Source organism: Manis pentadactyla, chromosome 8 (assembly GCF_030020395.1).
Source record: "Manis pentadactyla isolate mManPen7 chromosome 8, mManPen7.hap1, whole genome shotgun sequence".
In the NCBI taxonomy this organism is placed as follows: Eukaryota; Metazoa; Chordata; class Mammalia; order Pholidota; family Manidae; genus Manis; species Manis pentadactyla.
Window position 1 is genome coordinate 21026951 of NC_080026.1, and position 15741 is coordinate 21042691.

A 15741-nucleotide genomic window follows, 5' to 3' on the forward strand; every position below is an offset into this window, starting at 1 on the left:
ACGTGGGTGTTTTCACTTGGGCAACCTGCAGCAGTCAGGGGCACGAATGAGTATCCAAAACTCACTCTGCATTTGACATTCCCCCACTTAGGGTTCCCGTGCCTCTCCACCTCGAGTTTCAAAGGCTTTTCTTCCAGCCAATTCAAGAGCTATATAAACACTGGCACTAAATAAGGCACTAATGTTGATACACAGCTGTAAGAGGCAAGTCTGCTACTAGCCAGCTGGCTGATACTGAACTGCTACTTACCCTCACTGGACCTCAGCAATTCCATCCTAATATGCGATTTTCAGGAACTGTCCAGCTCCTCTAACTGCTGCTTGGCATATGTTTTAGCTGTTTACAATTGTTCATACTACCTTTTTGCAAGAATTTTATACTTTTCAAGGAACAAATTTTACATAGTCTGTTTAAGAACTGACAAAGAGTTCTGTAAAACATGGCTATTGACTAAGTACATTATGTTTTAAGTAAGAGTTGTGCCTAGCAAATTAAGGCTTCCATTAAAAAAAAGTTTTTACACTCATCTTAGAAAAAAACTCACTGAGATATGTGTATTGATCCAGACACGGATGGAACTTTAGTGCCCCTACTTCAATTTGAAAGGATGGAGAAACACACCTGGCAAATGCACCACTACTTTATATAGCTGGTGCATTTCCTCCTTTCTTCTAATTGTTTTTGCTAATACTAACAAAACAACAAAACTTACTCGTATGATTCCTCCCATTTTTAACGCTGATAATAATCTTATGAATCTGCAAAGGGTAACTGAAACTTCAAAATTAAAGCCACACTGAGACCTAACCTCTTGCTAAACTATTTTGTCAAAATTAAAACCATCAGGGCATGCACCAGGATGCATGTGGTGCCTGTGACGACTGGAATGCGGCTTGTGGCAATAGGGACAACTCTTAAGTGGTGAGTGCGATTACTCGCATCCATATAATGCAAACACATCATTAGTGCTTTATTATTGGTCTCAGAAGGAAGACTTTTCCTTTTCCTTCTAAGTAAAACCATAAGACATATGGTGCCATATTAAGACTTAAATAGGTAGCTGGTGGAATATTACCCTTAAAGTATGTATTTGGAAATGGAAGATCTTGATGTTTCACAGTCAGCCCCAAGAGCAATGACTCCAGGGCTTAGTGTTCTTCCCAGAGTACAGCAGGAGATGTTCACTCTACATTTCTAATTATTTAGTTCAGGTTCTCCCAGTCCTATAAAGGAAAGATTGCCAAAGAGCAGAGAAATAGCAAAGGCAACCAGGCATGCATAAAAAATCATTACATCCTTGAATTGAGCTCAGTTTCTTTTAGATGGGTTATATGGGTGTGAGAAGAGGACAGCAACTGCAATGTCTAAAATATGTTGTTCTTTTACATATTTGTAAAAGCTCTTCGCTGAAGAAGAATATTACAGGGCGAAGGGAAGGTAATAATCTATAAAATCTGTCATATTAAATGCTGGGAATTAATTGCTTGGTAATTAAATGCTTGGTAATTTCCTGGACAGACTTTCCCAAAATCCTTCCCAAGGAGTAAACCTTCCTTAAGGGTATCCTCTTCCTCCCTTGTTGGTGAGAGGGTATTCAATTTGGAAATGTCATCCTGACTTGACACAAGCAAGGTCTCAGGTCCATTGTTATTATCTGAAACCTACAAGCAGCTAAAACTTGTAGCAATTTCAGTTGCATACCCTGATGATATGCAAGAGGACATTCTCCTTTCTCGTTCACTTTTTTTAACGAAGAGAGCAAAATCCTCTAAGAAAAGGTTTTCTTTTTTTTCGATGCAGTATTCTTAACATGACAAATATAAACCACATTACAGAAAGGTATTAATGACTAAAAACAGGATAAGCAGCATATCTGCCATTTGAGTTGTCTGTACTGGAGACCTCTGTTAAATTCTGGGGTATTGTAATCAAAGCCTGACAATCTTTTCAAAGTCTAAGAATATGAAGTGATTAGACTGCTTCTCACTTGATAAAGTAAATTTAAGTATGAAGGGGACTTTGAATTACTCATTTGCCAACTCAAATTGGTAGGATCTGTATCCAACATCAATATGCTTTTCTCAAATGGAAAGAGTAGAATCTGATTTATTTGACAGTCAGTTTGTACTGTGTGACTTTGGTCCAATAACTATATCCAAGACTGTTTTACCATCCATAAAATGGGGAAAACCATATTTATCTCAGAGTTTATTGTGAGTTGATGAGAGCAAGCATTAAATAAAAGTTAATTACTATCTCTCACCTTTAATATTTTCTTTGACCTGATGCTATAAAGATATATCACATTATCTCAAAGAAAGATAAGACATATAATGTTAGTGAGTGTATCTGTTACCGTCCAATCAGGAAAATAGAATGCTCTGAAAATTTCAAATAGAGATGGATTTAATACAAGAAATTTGTCACAACAATTTTGGTTGGGTGGAGGAGTAAAGAGGGGTAAGGGACACTATCCAGATACTAAAAATATTCATTTGCTGCTGAGACTGCCACCAGTGCCACTGGAGCCTGTGGTCATCTGTCATCCCACTACTGCCTTCCTGCTACTATTCCCAGAGCCACTAACGCCACTGGAGGTCATAGTCACCCACAGTCACCCACACACTTGGGTCGCAGCTCCTGCTGGAACCAGAATCAGAAAGACTACCCCGTTCATTGTCTTTGTGATCCCACTGAAATGCTTCCTTCTAGAAAGTTAATAGGAATCAATCAGTAAGTGAGCATGGGGAATGCAGTTTCCAGGTGTCCAGACCCCACGTTACAGGGGAGGGCAGAGGGCTGCTCACCAGCAGACATTATCCAGAAGAATCAATAATCACATTAGTTATCACTCTAGCACCAGGAAGCAAGCAATAATTCTGCTTCAGAAGATGGACAGTGTTTCTATCCCTCCAAAGTCCCATGGAAATGTCTTTTATGGTATGATGGAACTGACAATGACATAAGGATCTGTGATGGCTAATTTTATGTGTCACCTTGACTGGGTCATCAGCTGGCAGATATTGAGTTAAACCTTATTCCAGGTATGTCCACAAGCATGTTTTGGATCAGGTCAACACTTGAATTGGTAGACAAAGTGAAAAAGATGATCCTCCCTAATGTGAGTGACCCTCATCCAACCCATTGAAGGCTGAAAGGATAACAGCATGAGTAAGAATATACTTTCTCTGCCTACCTCTAAGCTGGGACATCAGTCTTCTGCCTTTGGACTTGCACTGGAACTTACATCACTGAGTCTTCTGGGTCTCCAGCTTTCCAAATGCAGATCTTGGGACTGCATAGCCTCATAATCATATGAGCCATTCCTTTCTGTTTTGTTTTGCTTTGTCAGTCCAGTTTTTATTTCCTGTTTGATTTTAAGAAGAAAGAAAGAAGGAAGAAAGAGATAAATAGATAGAGAAATAGAAATGTAGATATGCTATTGGTTCTGTTTCCATGGAGAACCTAGACTAATACGAGATCCATCAGTAGATTAGAAATCGTGGCAAGTTCCTAGAAGAAAGAACATAGATGGAACCATATTGATGAATAGATCCCAACAGAGAAGACTCCCTCCCAAAGATGCACAGGAATCAGTAACACTGGGAGGGCTAATTACCTTCCTTTGGTGGTGTCCAGAGGTCCAGCTGATACCAAAGCCAGAAAGAAGGAATGAACTGCCATCAGGAAACTGCTAATGGAGTGTCTGTGGAGCAGCTTAGGCAAACTGTTCTTCCTCTTCTCCTATAGGATAAAAACAGAAAGTTGGGCAAGAAAAGTATAGCCAAAGTATGAAGTTAAATAAGATCTGGCATGGCTTTACACTAATTATGGAATATAGAGCAAGAAACTGCCCATTTGACTTGGAAACATGGAGCATTGTCAGTCAACTGAAGAGCTTAAACACAAGGGATTATATTTCTTTCTCTATGAGCATAATCACACTATCGTTCTTGCAGTACAAACACTGTAAATACAGCCTACTGGTTTTCAATTTAAAGTAGAAAACTCCATTACATCTACAGAGAGGAATGCATGAAATAAAATTTGGCAATGGAAAAGCAAAGGTATAACCATCCAAGACTGAGAGGGAGAGATGGAAGCAGAGAGGTGGAAGACAGTCACGGATTTATCCCTCATTGATGACAGTTTGAAGTCAATGGATTCTGTCTAGAGTTGAAGGGTCAAGAAGCACATTTATGTGTATTGTTTGACAGTTGTGTTTAACTCCTTAGGAGAGTGGGAAAAAAATAACAGATGGAGGATGAAAGAAGAGATGTAAATAGGACTACATTCTTCATCTATCATATTCGGGAATAAATAGACAAGGTCCAAAATTGACAAATTAATAAATCAAGTTTCAAATGTGGAATTTAGTTTGTGCGCATAACCATAGAAAACAAGATCAGAAAGTAAAAATTTGTTGTCTTTTGTGAATAAGGCTATGATTGATGGAAGCAAATTTTTTTTCATTTAACACTTTTTTGCTATTTGACTTTTTAAATTCTGTACATAAATTATAACTTTATAATAGATAAACACATGGGAAATTTTCCTGTCTATGGTGAGGGTCTGGGAGGGACATGCACAGAAGCTGCCCCCTTTTGCCTCAGTTCAGTGCTTAGTTGCAGTGATTTTACGGAAGTAAAGCTGCTAAAAATGTAAATTGAAGAGCTAGATAAATTCTACCGTCTGATAAAATGGAACCAACAGCATGTGCATTACCAAGGGTACTATACCTAAGCTATTTGAGAATGAAGCCTTTCTTAAAGTCTGCTGTCAAAGTGGCAAATGGCTTTCAGGCTGGTTTAACCCCATTTATTTCTCTTCCTAATGTTTAATTACAACATTAAACTCAGAAAGAACTATTTATTGGCAAGACAAACATGACATTTCCTCAACAGGAGGTACACCTCAGTTCTTTGTAGAAAAAAAAATCATCATCATAAAAAAAGTAAATAAATAAAATGTATGACGTATGGTCAAGAAGTCATGTATATTTTACATTAAGGAATCAATCAGATGGGTAGCACTTTTCTCGTTTCTGAGGCAGCATGCACAACCTGGTGGGAAATTTCCTTGTATTTTGTATAATTTCCATAAAAAAAGGTCTTTGAAGTGAAGTCCCAGCTTCTGCATTATGAGAAGTCAGCTCTCTGTGCACACGGAAGTGTCTGGCATTTGGACCATGCTTCTGTCGTTCCCTAGAACCTTCCAATAATAACTCACATTCCTAAGGCAGAACAGTGACAGTTGGTATTCCTTCTTAACTAATCCATAAGAATACTGTGAGAAATCTTCCTCTGTCCAGAATTGCTATGAGGCCCAAATGTCAAGGTCAAACATTTGGGCTAAAATGACAAGTTAATATATCTTTTTTTTTTCTTTAATCATCTTCCTATTCTCATTGCCTTCACTCTTTTAGTTAAGCCTTAGCTTAGCAAGTTCTTTGACAGTTTAAAATCTGTCTACAATCTCACCAAGTTACTTTTCACTGGATGCATAACAACCTTAGTGCTTAAGTGTTTAGCTTTCCAGCTAAGAAAAGTCCAGAGCTCCCATTTTGAGCAGGTCCTACTTATCTGAAGTTCTTATCCAAGTTTCAAACCCCATCAAGAAAACTAACATGGTCAGAGAACCCTTGAAAATTCAGATATCCTTTCCAAAAAATAGTCTCTTTTTTAAATGAAAGACCAAAACACAGCCTATGCTAATGCCAAAATAAAATAATTTTAAGTGCCTCTACATGGAGAATTTCCAACTTCTGAACTACTTGGGGTTCTCACATGGTCAAGATTAATGTCATGCCATTCTGAATGGTTCTTCCTGTCTCCATGGCTGGAAGTGGGCTCAGAAACATGCTACATGAGGAAACTTCCCAGTATATCACAGTTCCTAAGCCAGCTGTGCAAAGTCAACATTATACAGACACAGTTGAAATATTACAAATTTCTGACAGGCTTAATTATTGTACCTATCTTGTGAGCTCTGGGATCTGAGCCAGATTATGGGAAATATAGGAAGTTTGCTGGACAGTGGATAAGGATGTTCCTGTGTATCATAAAGAATTTGGGTCTGGGACTTAACAGGCTCAACGGCACATCAGCACAAAGAGAAACCCTTGGCCCTTCTTGTTTATCAATCAGAATATACACAGCAACAATTCATCACAATGTTTAGAGAATAGGGGACTTGGGTTTCCATATAATTTAATTTTCTGATGCCCTGGGATTAAACAAAAATTTAATTTAAATAATTTTTAAGAAGAATTTTTAAATTCAAACCTTTGGGAAGGGGAAGAAAAGACACTGACTTTAATGATTATTGTGGCAAATATTATGCTAGGTTTTTTTAAAGCATGTTATTTATCTTCATTATAAGCCTATAAAGTATGTAGTATTTATTTTTTAATTTTGTAGGTAAGGAAACAGACTTAGAAAGGTTGAATAAGTTGCCCAAATCACAAAGCTAGTATTGCAAAAATGTAAAATTAAAATCTAAATCAGTCTGCTTCCAGAAGGCCATATCCATATTTCAAGAACATGAAATTCTATTTCTTTATAGGTGTAGACATAAAATACTTAGAATATATCAATTTTTATTAAATGAATATTTTTTGGCATCTATTAATGGCTAATCTTGGGGCTCACTGTTGAAGATAGAAAGGTGAGTTCCTTATGTAATAATGCCTTCAAGAAACTTTTAGCAGAAGAGGCATTACTTACTTACACATATTTAGAATACGGAGTGTTTATTTCTGTGAAATTGTCATCATCATGGTATCATGGGGAAAGGAGTTACTCACTAATAGCTAGGGGAGGAGGGAGGGCATCAAAAAAAGCTTCTGAGAGAAGCAACTTGAGTTTACTGGGGAGAAAGGTCCACCGGGAGGGGAAGAGCACCTGCAGTGGTGAAGAGCCATGGAGGTTCACTGCGTGTTTGAGTGGCTGCAAGTGGCTTAGTGCAGTGAGGACAACACGGACATATGGGCCACTGATGGGAAGTTAGCCCAGAAAGGTAAGACCAGATGCAGTATTATGGGGTCTGAGTTGTACGAACTCTGTGAAAAAACAGTGAAAGAAAGTGGAAAGATATCAGCTTTATCTTTAAAATGGAGGGGGACCATTTAAAGTTAGTTAGGTAACCCAAAATCTCCATGAAGGATCACCAGTTGAAGTGGTGGGGGCTTCCTGTTACTTTTGGGGAATGTGACAGGTGTAGAAGATGGATGATTCTCCAGTGAATCTCACTGTCTTCCAGGCATACCCTAAAAATTAAATTTAAAAAAATCTGTTACTGATTTAGGTACCTGATATTTGCTTTCCTATTATATGAGGAGTGCAGAAAAATTGAGTGTTTTCACTAATAAAAGTGTTACTGTATATTTTGAAAGATCAGTTGCTCTTATTTCTCCTGATGCCATCATCCAAGCCCCCTACAAGACTGCATCTTACTTTTTATTTGCAAAGTGTCCCTCACAGGAGGAGGATGCCTGGGGAGAAGTTGGAAAGAGCTTGCCAAACTTGCTATTTCTTTTAAGTCATTTTTATCTAAGTCATGTGAATCATATATTCTGCTCTATTATATATTCATTTTTAAAATTATGAAATACTATCATTAAGTCTCTTTGCTTTGTTCCAGAATCCTTGAATAGATTTGAATGCCAGGAAAATAAGCCACATTTACCAGGTGAATTCTTGTTCCTCCTTTGGCATGGTCCCACTTCACCTGGAGATACCAGTACTACATTATTTTCTTAGCTACAGGCAGGCAACCCAGTAATTCAGGAAATTAACAGATGGATTTTCATTTCCTATGTCAATAGATGTAGGCTTTCTTTCCCAAACTTTATTCACAAGAATCTCATTAGATGTTAAAAAGAAAAATCAGATTCCCAGGATTCATCCATTGAGAGTATTTTAATTTAATGTATCTGTGGAACTTACATTTAAAAAAAAAATGAACATAAGTGATTCTGTTGGTTTCTGCAGTCCCCACACTGAAAAACTCAGTTTCAGTGAAACACTAGACTATGGGAATTACCATATGGCCACAGTTCCTATTATCTTTCACTATGTTTTCTAGCACACTAACCTGCAGTTGCCTAGGCCCCACATCCCTGCAACATCTGATACAACACAAACGGGCCCCCAGGCAAAGAAGCCAGGTTTCTTACATCCTCTGGACTGTGCACCTTAATGCAGTCAGACGAGAACTGCTGGGCAGTGGAACTGTAGTATGCTACAAAAGCAAACTGCACTGTCTAAAAGCATATTTTTAAAACATAAGTAAATTATAACATAATGCTGAAGTTTTTTAAAAAAGGCTAAGGCAATAAAAAGAGAAAGGCAATCTAAAAATAGATGGTTATGGGGTACGTTCCAAAATCTGTCAAGCTGAGCCTTCCAACATCACTGCAATCATTTAAGGAGTGTGAAGGGAACTAGTTATTATTAAACATCTACTGTCTATCAGATGGAGCCAGTCATGAAGTATGAATATTTTCTCATTTTTTTCCAAAGAGAAGACAAAGGCTTATTGAGGTAATTAAATAGTAATGTTAAACAAGAGGACTGGAGCCCTTCCAAGTGTATTATGAGGCTTTCTCTGGAAGCACTGATACCTGCCTGTAATGCAGAACTTGGCAACATGAACTTCCTCTGGGACTGTCTCTTTGCCACAGCTTGGAGCTCCAAACAAAGTCTCCTCACCCACAGAGGTCAAAGGAGAGGTGACAGATAATCTGAGGGAAGGCATTCGTCAGTGGAGATAAGCAAGGCCTCAGAAAAGAGGAACCTCGTGCCACTCTCACAGCTCGCTGGCACAGCCTAAACTAGCACGGGCTTCCCAGCCGGTACCCCTGGCACCATCTCACTGCCATGCCCAGTGCTCCCTCTTTGCTCTAAGAGCCAGAAGTGCCGACACATCACTCCAGCCCAAGAGCTCCAGGGAAGTGTTGCTGGTTCTAGGGTAAGACCATCAAACAGTTACCAGGACCCCAGCCAGCTTTCAAAACAGAACAAGAAAATCAATTAACGATGCCAGATTCTGTCTTATGTCAGTATTAGAATGAGCTGAAAGGAAACTGTAAGGAAGGATCTAAATATCTTCCTCTCTCCATCTGCAAGCTTCGACAGGGAAGGTCTTCAGGAGATATTTATCCCAGTGCACCCCTGGCTTTCTGGGTATTGTGGGAAGTGCTGCGGAGGGAAGGCAGAGGCTACATCCTCTAAAAAATTTGCAATTTCAGTGGTTTCATTCTGAGCAAACTCCTGAGCCCCAAAGGGCTTTACTACAATGGCAAGTTGGGAAATGCCAAAATAATGCCTAATTGGTCACACCCAAATGCTACTGCTACCTGCCTTGGAAGTAAAATCCTGCTGTTACATGAGTAAGAAGGCTTGCAGTTCAGGGACACACCTGAGGTTCAAGTCATACAAGTCATGCGCTCTTTCAATAAATCTGCCAAGCAGATCTGCACCCTCAGCAGGTTTCCGTCTCAGGCCCTCTTGATGCTGGCAGCGGAATCTTCGATGTTAAAGTCACATCCATTTCTCTTACTCCAGAGAAGAGATGTGGTGACTATTCTTTAAGTGGCTGCTCTCAGTCCCCTCATTGTATAGCACCAACTGTCTGTCATTGGAGCAGGAAAAGTCTCCAGAGAAATGGGGAACTGGCTCTTTCACACTAGCATTTTATGGCACTTCAAAATCAATTACCGACTGAACCCCAAAGTACAGTTTTCTCAGCTTCTGATATGCTTTAATGGGTTCTGCTGAGCTAAGTGGAAACATTCCAGTCCAGGAATGCCAGAGAAATGAAGAAAACTAAAATCCACCAGTTGCTCACTCCAACATAAGGAGGAACTTTGAGTAACTACAATAAAGTTTCCTGCAACCCTGAACCCAGAAATCTTCAGAGACTCAGTGGGAGTTTAATACATGTGGGGAACAGGAGGCCAGTTTCTAGTTCTAGCAGTGTAACCACAGACAAGCCAGTGCCCACCCTTATGAAATAAAGATGAGGAATAAGCCATTTTAAGTGGGTATCTAAAACTCGTAACCAAATAATCATTCAGACAAACTTTTAAACTTAAATTCAATTTCCTTCTGTCTATGGACATGATACTAAGAAAATAATTCTTAAGGAATAAGAAGATGAATAAGACACAATAACAGGACTTAGGATATTTAAGTCATTATTTTAAGAGAGATAAGTACACAAATTCCCATAAGGACAATAACAGAAGGACCTAAAATAAGGTGGCATTTCAAAGGAAGTCATGATCACATCTAATTTAAAGAATCAGGTAATTTTCAGAGATGTCAACTGATAAATAGGATGGACAAAATTTAAGAGGCAGAGATGACAGAAGGCTTCAGTTGGAGCAAGTAACACAGGGTAAAGGACTAGACTAAGGAAACTGGTGTGTGTTATGGAACAGCATGGAGTAGTTTGGCTGGAGCATGGGAAACACTGGGGAGAGGAGGCAAATTACTGGGAAGGTGGTTTAGGATATTGTTACAAAGGATAGTGGATACAAACATTTATTGACTTAACTAGGTAGATTAGAGACCCACAAAAAGAAACACTAATAATTTGGAGATTGGGTCCAGCAGCAATGCATACAGTAGGTTTGGATGGGAAAGAAACTATAGACAAGAAAGTGAATAGTCTATTGAAGGAAGTCACAATGGTGTTGAATCAGGCAGTCTCGGTGTTAATGGAAAACAAGTGTGTGTAGCTGGAAAGACCATGCAGTTAGAAGCTGGAGGACCATGTACCTGATTGGTAGGAAAACACAGGAGAAAGGGATTCAAAGAAGAAAAAACTTGCAATTCCATCAAAGGAAATAAGGACAAGAATGAGATGTTGGAAGGAAAAGGCATTTGGACTTGTTGACTTAAATATGCCAATGGGACATCCAGGTTGAGATAGCTCTCTGGGAAGCCACTGGATATTATGAAATCCTAGAATTTCAGTCTAGGAGAGTGCTTAGAAATCATTCTGTACAACTCCCTCATTTTACAGACAGGAAAACTGAGGTCTAGAGTAATTCTTAGTGCCTTGCCCAGAATGGCAAAGGACATAAAGAAATTCTAGGAAATCTGTTGATAGAGATTTAAGGAGTGAAAATTGAAGGTTGACTGGATCAAGTAAATATCCAGACTGAGTAAGAATAGGAGCAGAAAGAGGATACATGACAGTTCTCCATTTGTCACTCAGGGTGCAAAGAGTGCAGATACTGGTCACTGGCAATATGGAGCACCTGCTGTGTGCTTAGTACCGCTCTAAACACTGTGCAAACCTTCAAAAGACATGAACAATACAGACGTCATGTACCTGCAGAAGCGGAGGCTCTGACTGGGAGCGTAGGTCCACCCCATGAGAGCAGGTCTCCCTACGAGATTCCAACCCACTGTGCAGAGAACCAGGCACTCTTGGGATAAATCAAGGAAGAATCATTCTAAATGTTTCTAAAACACAGACAAAAGGAGACAATTTATTTTGTCTTAATAACAAAACCAAGATAAAGGATTTTGTAAATTAAATTCTATCAAGCATCTTATTGCAAAAAGTTGGAAGTGACGTGCTTGCTTCCTTCAGCGTTGTTAGAATCTGCTTACTGAACTTACATTCAGGAAAGTTGGTGGTATTACATAAGTTCTGGGAATACCTATAAATTTTCACATTAACAAATTGGAATTTGTACAATGACTATCATTCACTATCTGTCCATCTTTAGGCTTTTGGGACTGCAAACCTATTTTAATAATAAAATGTGTATTTTAAAGACAGAAGAAAAAGGAGCATTATTTATTTTAAAAATTCATTAATGTCTGTGTACATGTTATTTTTAAGTAAAAATTAAATACATGCCTTTGGGTGATTTGGTTGTGTTACATGATTGGTTTAAATATATATTTATTCTTGAAAAGTCTTATAGATAAAAACTATTTTGAGTAATGCAATAGGAGAGGCATCCTTGGAAGGTCTGGGACAGTTCCTAGAACAACGTTCAGCTTTTCCCTCTACTCTACTCTGACCCTCATTGTATTTGAAAAGAATAAGGAAAGATAGGTAGGTCTGAAAAAAATTCCCATGAGTGGCCATATAGGCGCTCCTCCTGCATCTCAGTGATCATTTTGACCTATCTACATGGGAAAGAGTAAAAGCCCTGTCCACTTGAGTTTGGAACTCTTGCTTTGACAGCTGGGATTTTGCTTTCTTGACCAGGCAGTATGTTCTTATTGCCAGAATGTCAACAACTAGACGGACCTTGCTTCCTCCATAAGCCGTTCCCTCAAGGTCCACAGCAGTGGGCAGGAGGAAAAAGAGCTCACACTTCACGGCTGGTGGGCAGCATGTGGGAAGCTGTGTTTTCTTTCAGGAACCAAGCTTTTCAAGGTGCCCACATTGTAAGACACACAGATGGTGCCACTCAAGACCTGAATAGGGCATTCTTCACAGATCCACAATGCATGTCTTTCAGAAGCAGCATTTCCAATGCTGCAGGTTATCAGAATGTCAAAAGTGTTTGGGCCAGAAACACCTACATCAATTCCCACACAACAAGAAACATACACAGCCCAGTTCCTTGCCAAAGGCACTTTTCTTCTTTTCTAATACTTATGATTCATTTTCTGCATGGAGAGAAACCCATCACAAAAGTTAGTGTCAAAATGCCAAGGTAGGCCTGCCTGCCCGACAGAATCACTTCCGTGAAACATCTTTGTCTTCTTGCAGAATTTGTGGCTGCAGAATAATATTCAGCATGCTTCAAGGTCACCTGGGGAAAAAGCAAAGAAAATGATGTTTTTTTTCTACAAGTGTTGAAGAAGTCACAATGACAGATGTCTACAAAGCTGACCGAGAGGTAACAAAGAATGTGCCAGTTGGATGTGGGCTGTATGTAGAACAGATATTGCTGTTCCTCCATTCAGCGTAATGGTGAGTGGCTCCTCAGTTACACGATATTAAAAACTAAAAATGTATTTTTAAAGTGACTCTGTCCTATAAAATAAAAGAATTAGTTTTGAAACCAGTGAATTAGAAGCTACACTCTGGCTTAGACAGGTACCTCATAAAGGATGTTGTGTAATTTGTATCTGTGAACTTCGGATTCATCTTGGAACTCTCAGTATCTCCCAGATCTGTCAAACAAACAATACAACCAAATTCCAAAAACTGATTTACTGGAAAGCAGGAAGCTCATAGAATCTGCTGACAGTCTGAAGCCAAAAGAAAGTAAAGGAGACAGAGTGGGAGAACACACATCTCACCAAGACACCAAATTCCTGCTCCAAGCCTCTGGTTGGTCACCTTGGAGTCACACACCTCGGGCCGGCTGCTGGTGCTCTGGGGAAGAGATGTTCGGCTTTCCCAGCTACCTCGGAGGGAAGCCTAGCTCAGCCCTCCAACAAGAATCACACAAGGAGGGTTTCTGAAACAGAAAAACACTACATTACTACACTATAAAAACACCATTATTACTATAATGTGTGTGAAATACTGATTTTTCTACTTCCATTATTCCTTTAAATTTATCAGTTGGTATCCTACTGTAAGAAAAACTTTCCTATTGTAAAAAAACAATTATGTACATCTGTGCGTGTTTATATAAAAATCTCTTTGGGTTCATAGATACTTATTTTATTCAATGGATTATAATCCCTTACTGTTATTATGGAAAGTTGTTTTTGTACGTATTATGTGTAAATATAATTGTTTCTAGAGGTATAGTAACTAAATTGATTGTGGAGACATTGCCATGTTTTAAATTAATTGAATAAAACAAGACTGATCTGAGATGTGATCAGGGACAATAAATGATGGATGAGACTGACGCAGGGGGTACTAGAAGTAACCATCTGACCGTCTGCCTGGATCTCTTCCCAGGGAGGAGGCTCTGCATGTTGGGCCACCATATGCTGTCCTTGAAAACATTCTAAGCAGGATTTCCATGTGGGTCACACCACATCTAATGGCTCCAGTTGTGGTAAAGAGAAGTCCAAGCACAGAAATGCAGAATAGTACTTCGTGTACCCCATTAGGTGAGGAAATAGCTCACTCCTTTAGGAGTCCTCAGTGCTGGGTGGGCTGCATCCAACACCTGGCGGTGCCATTATTGAAGCAGATTCTAGAACACTCCTGATTGCCATCAAAATGGCTAAGATTGAACAGGTAACAACTTAAAAAAACCCAAGTCAAACAAAGGGAAAAAAAGGCATCTTGACAATAGCCAATGATAAAAAACAAGTGGGAGCAAACGAAGAAGTGAAATCGTTTTTAAATACTAGCTCATGGAGAAAAGAAAAGAAAAAAAAAGCACAAAGTAAGCAATCCTGAGTTGCTAACAGAGTCCAAGGAGTGAGTTAAAAATAATCCACTGGGGCAATCAGGGAGAGGCAATAGACCATTCACTCCTGTCAGGCGTGCTCAGGACAGGCAGATGAGTAAGTTATTTCAGTGACTGTGTTGCTAACAAGGTAGGAGAGAAGGAGAAGGGGAACCAGAGGTCCTGCCCTTAAGTGCTGAGCAATTCCAGAACATATGGTAATCAGGACACACTTGAAGGTTTTTAAAAAATTTTTCAAATATACTATACATACAGGAAAGTGCTCACATCATAAATATATCGCTCAGTGAATGTGTGCAATTGAGCACACCTGTGAAACCTGCACCCCAACCAGGAAGCAGAATATTACCAGCACCCCAGAAGCCCTTCTTGGGTCCCTTTTAATCACTGCCTCCTTCCCCGGGAAGGGTGACGTCTTTCAGCATGGGTGAATCTGCTCTTCTATGTTTTATATAAATGGAATCGTAGAGTACATACTCTTCTGGGTCTGCCTCCTTTTGCTCAACATTATGTTTGCGAGATTCGCCCATGGCTGCCTGTGTCGCTGTGGTTTCTTTATCCTCAGTGCTGTGAAATTCTATTGTGAGAACATTAAGCCACAGCTTAATTATCCGTTCTACCGCCGATGGACATTTGGGTGACTTCCAGCTCGGAGTATTATAACTAGAGCTGCCGTGAACATTCTTGCTCACGTCTTTCGGTGACTCTATGTACATTTCTGCTTAGTGTGTACAGAAAAATGAAATAATTAGGCCATAGCTATGCCTTAGTAGATACTGAGAAACAGGAATACAGATTTCTATTCCCACCAAGCCCATGCATTTTTAAAACACTAAGGTTAATGATAATAGTTATCAGTGAATTAAGCTGATTTCCTGGAAGTAAAGAAAAGAATGACATTAGGGAGCAGCATTCATTCACATGGATTGTAATGAAAACACTGATGAACAAACATAAGAATATGATGTAAGAGAGTAAAGATGAAAATTTTTTACCTCATAAGAGGTATTTCCTTGAATTCACAGATTTTGAAATTTTCCTTTTTGTATCACCAAAAAGCCTGGTAGGAAGATAGACAAGAAATATCTGCTGTTTGTAAAAGGCTTTTTTTAAAACCCTACGATTTGCATTACATCATTTGAATTTCTTAATGAATACACACACACACACCACTGGAAAGAGAAAGAGAGAGAGGTTGAGGTTTAACAATGTTAAGCCACTTGCCCAAGAGTAAAAGAAGTGAAAACTGGGAAGTCAAATCTATGAGGACCCGTCATCAAGACTCAGCAAGTCAGTAATGACACAATACTTGGCACACGGTTTGCTGGAAGAATGAACTATGATCATCACATGGTATTAACATAGCAGTTAAATCCCAAAG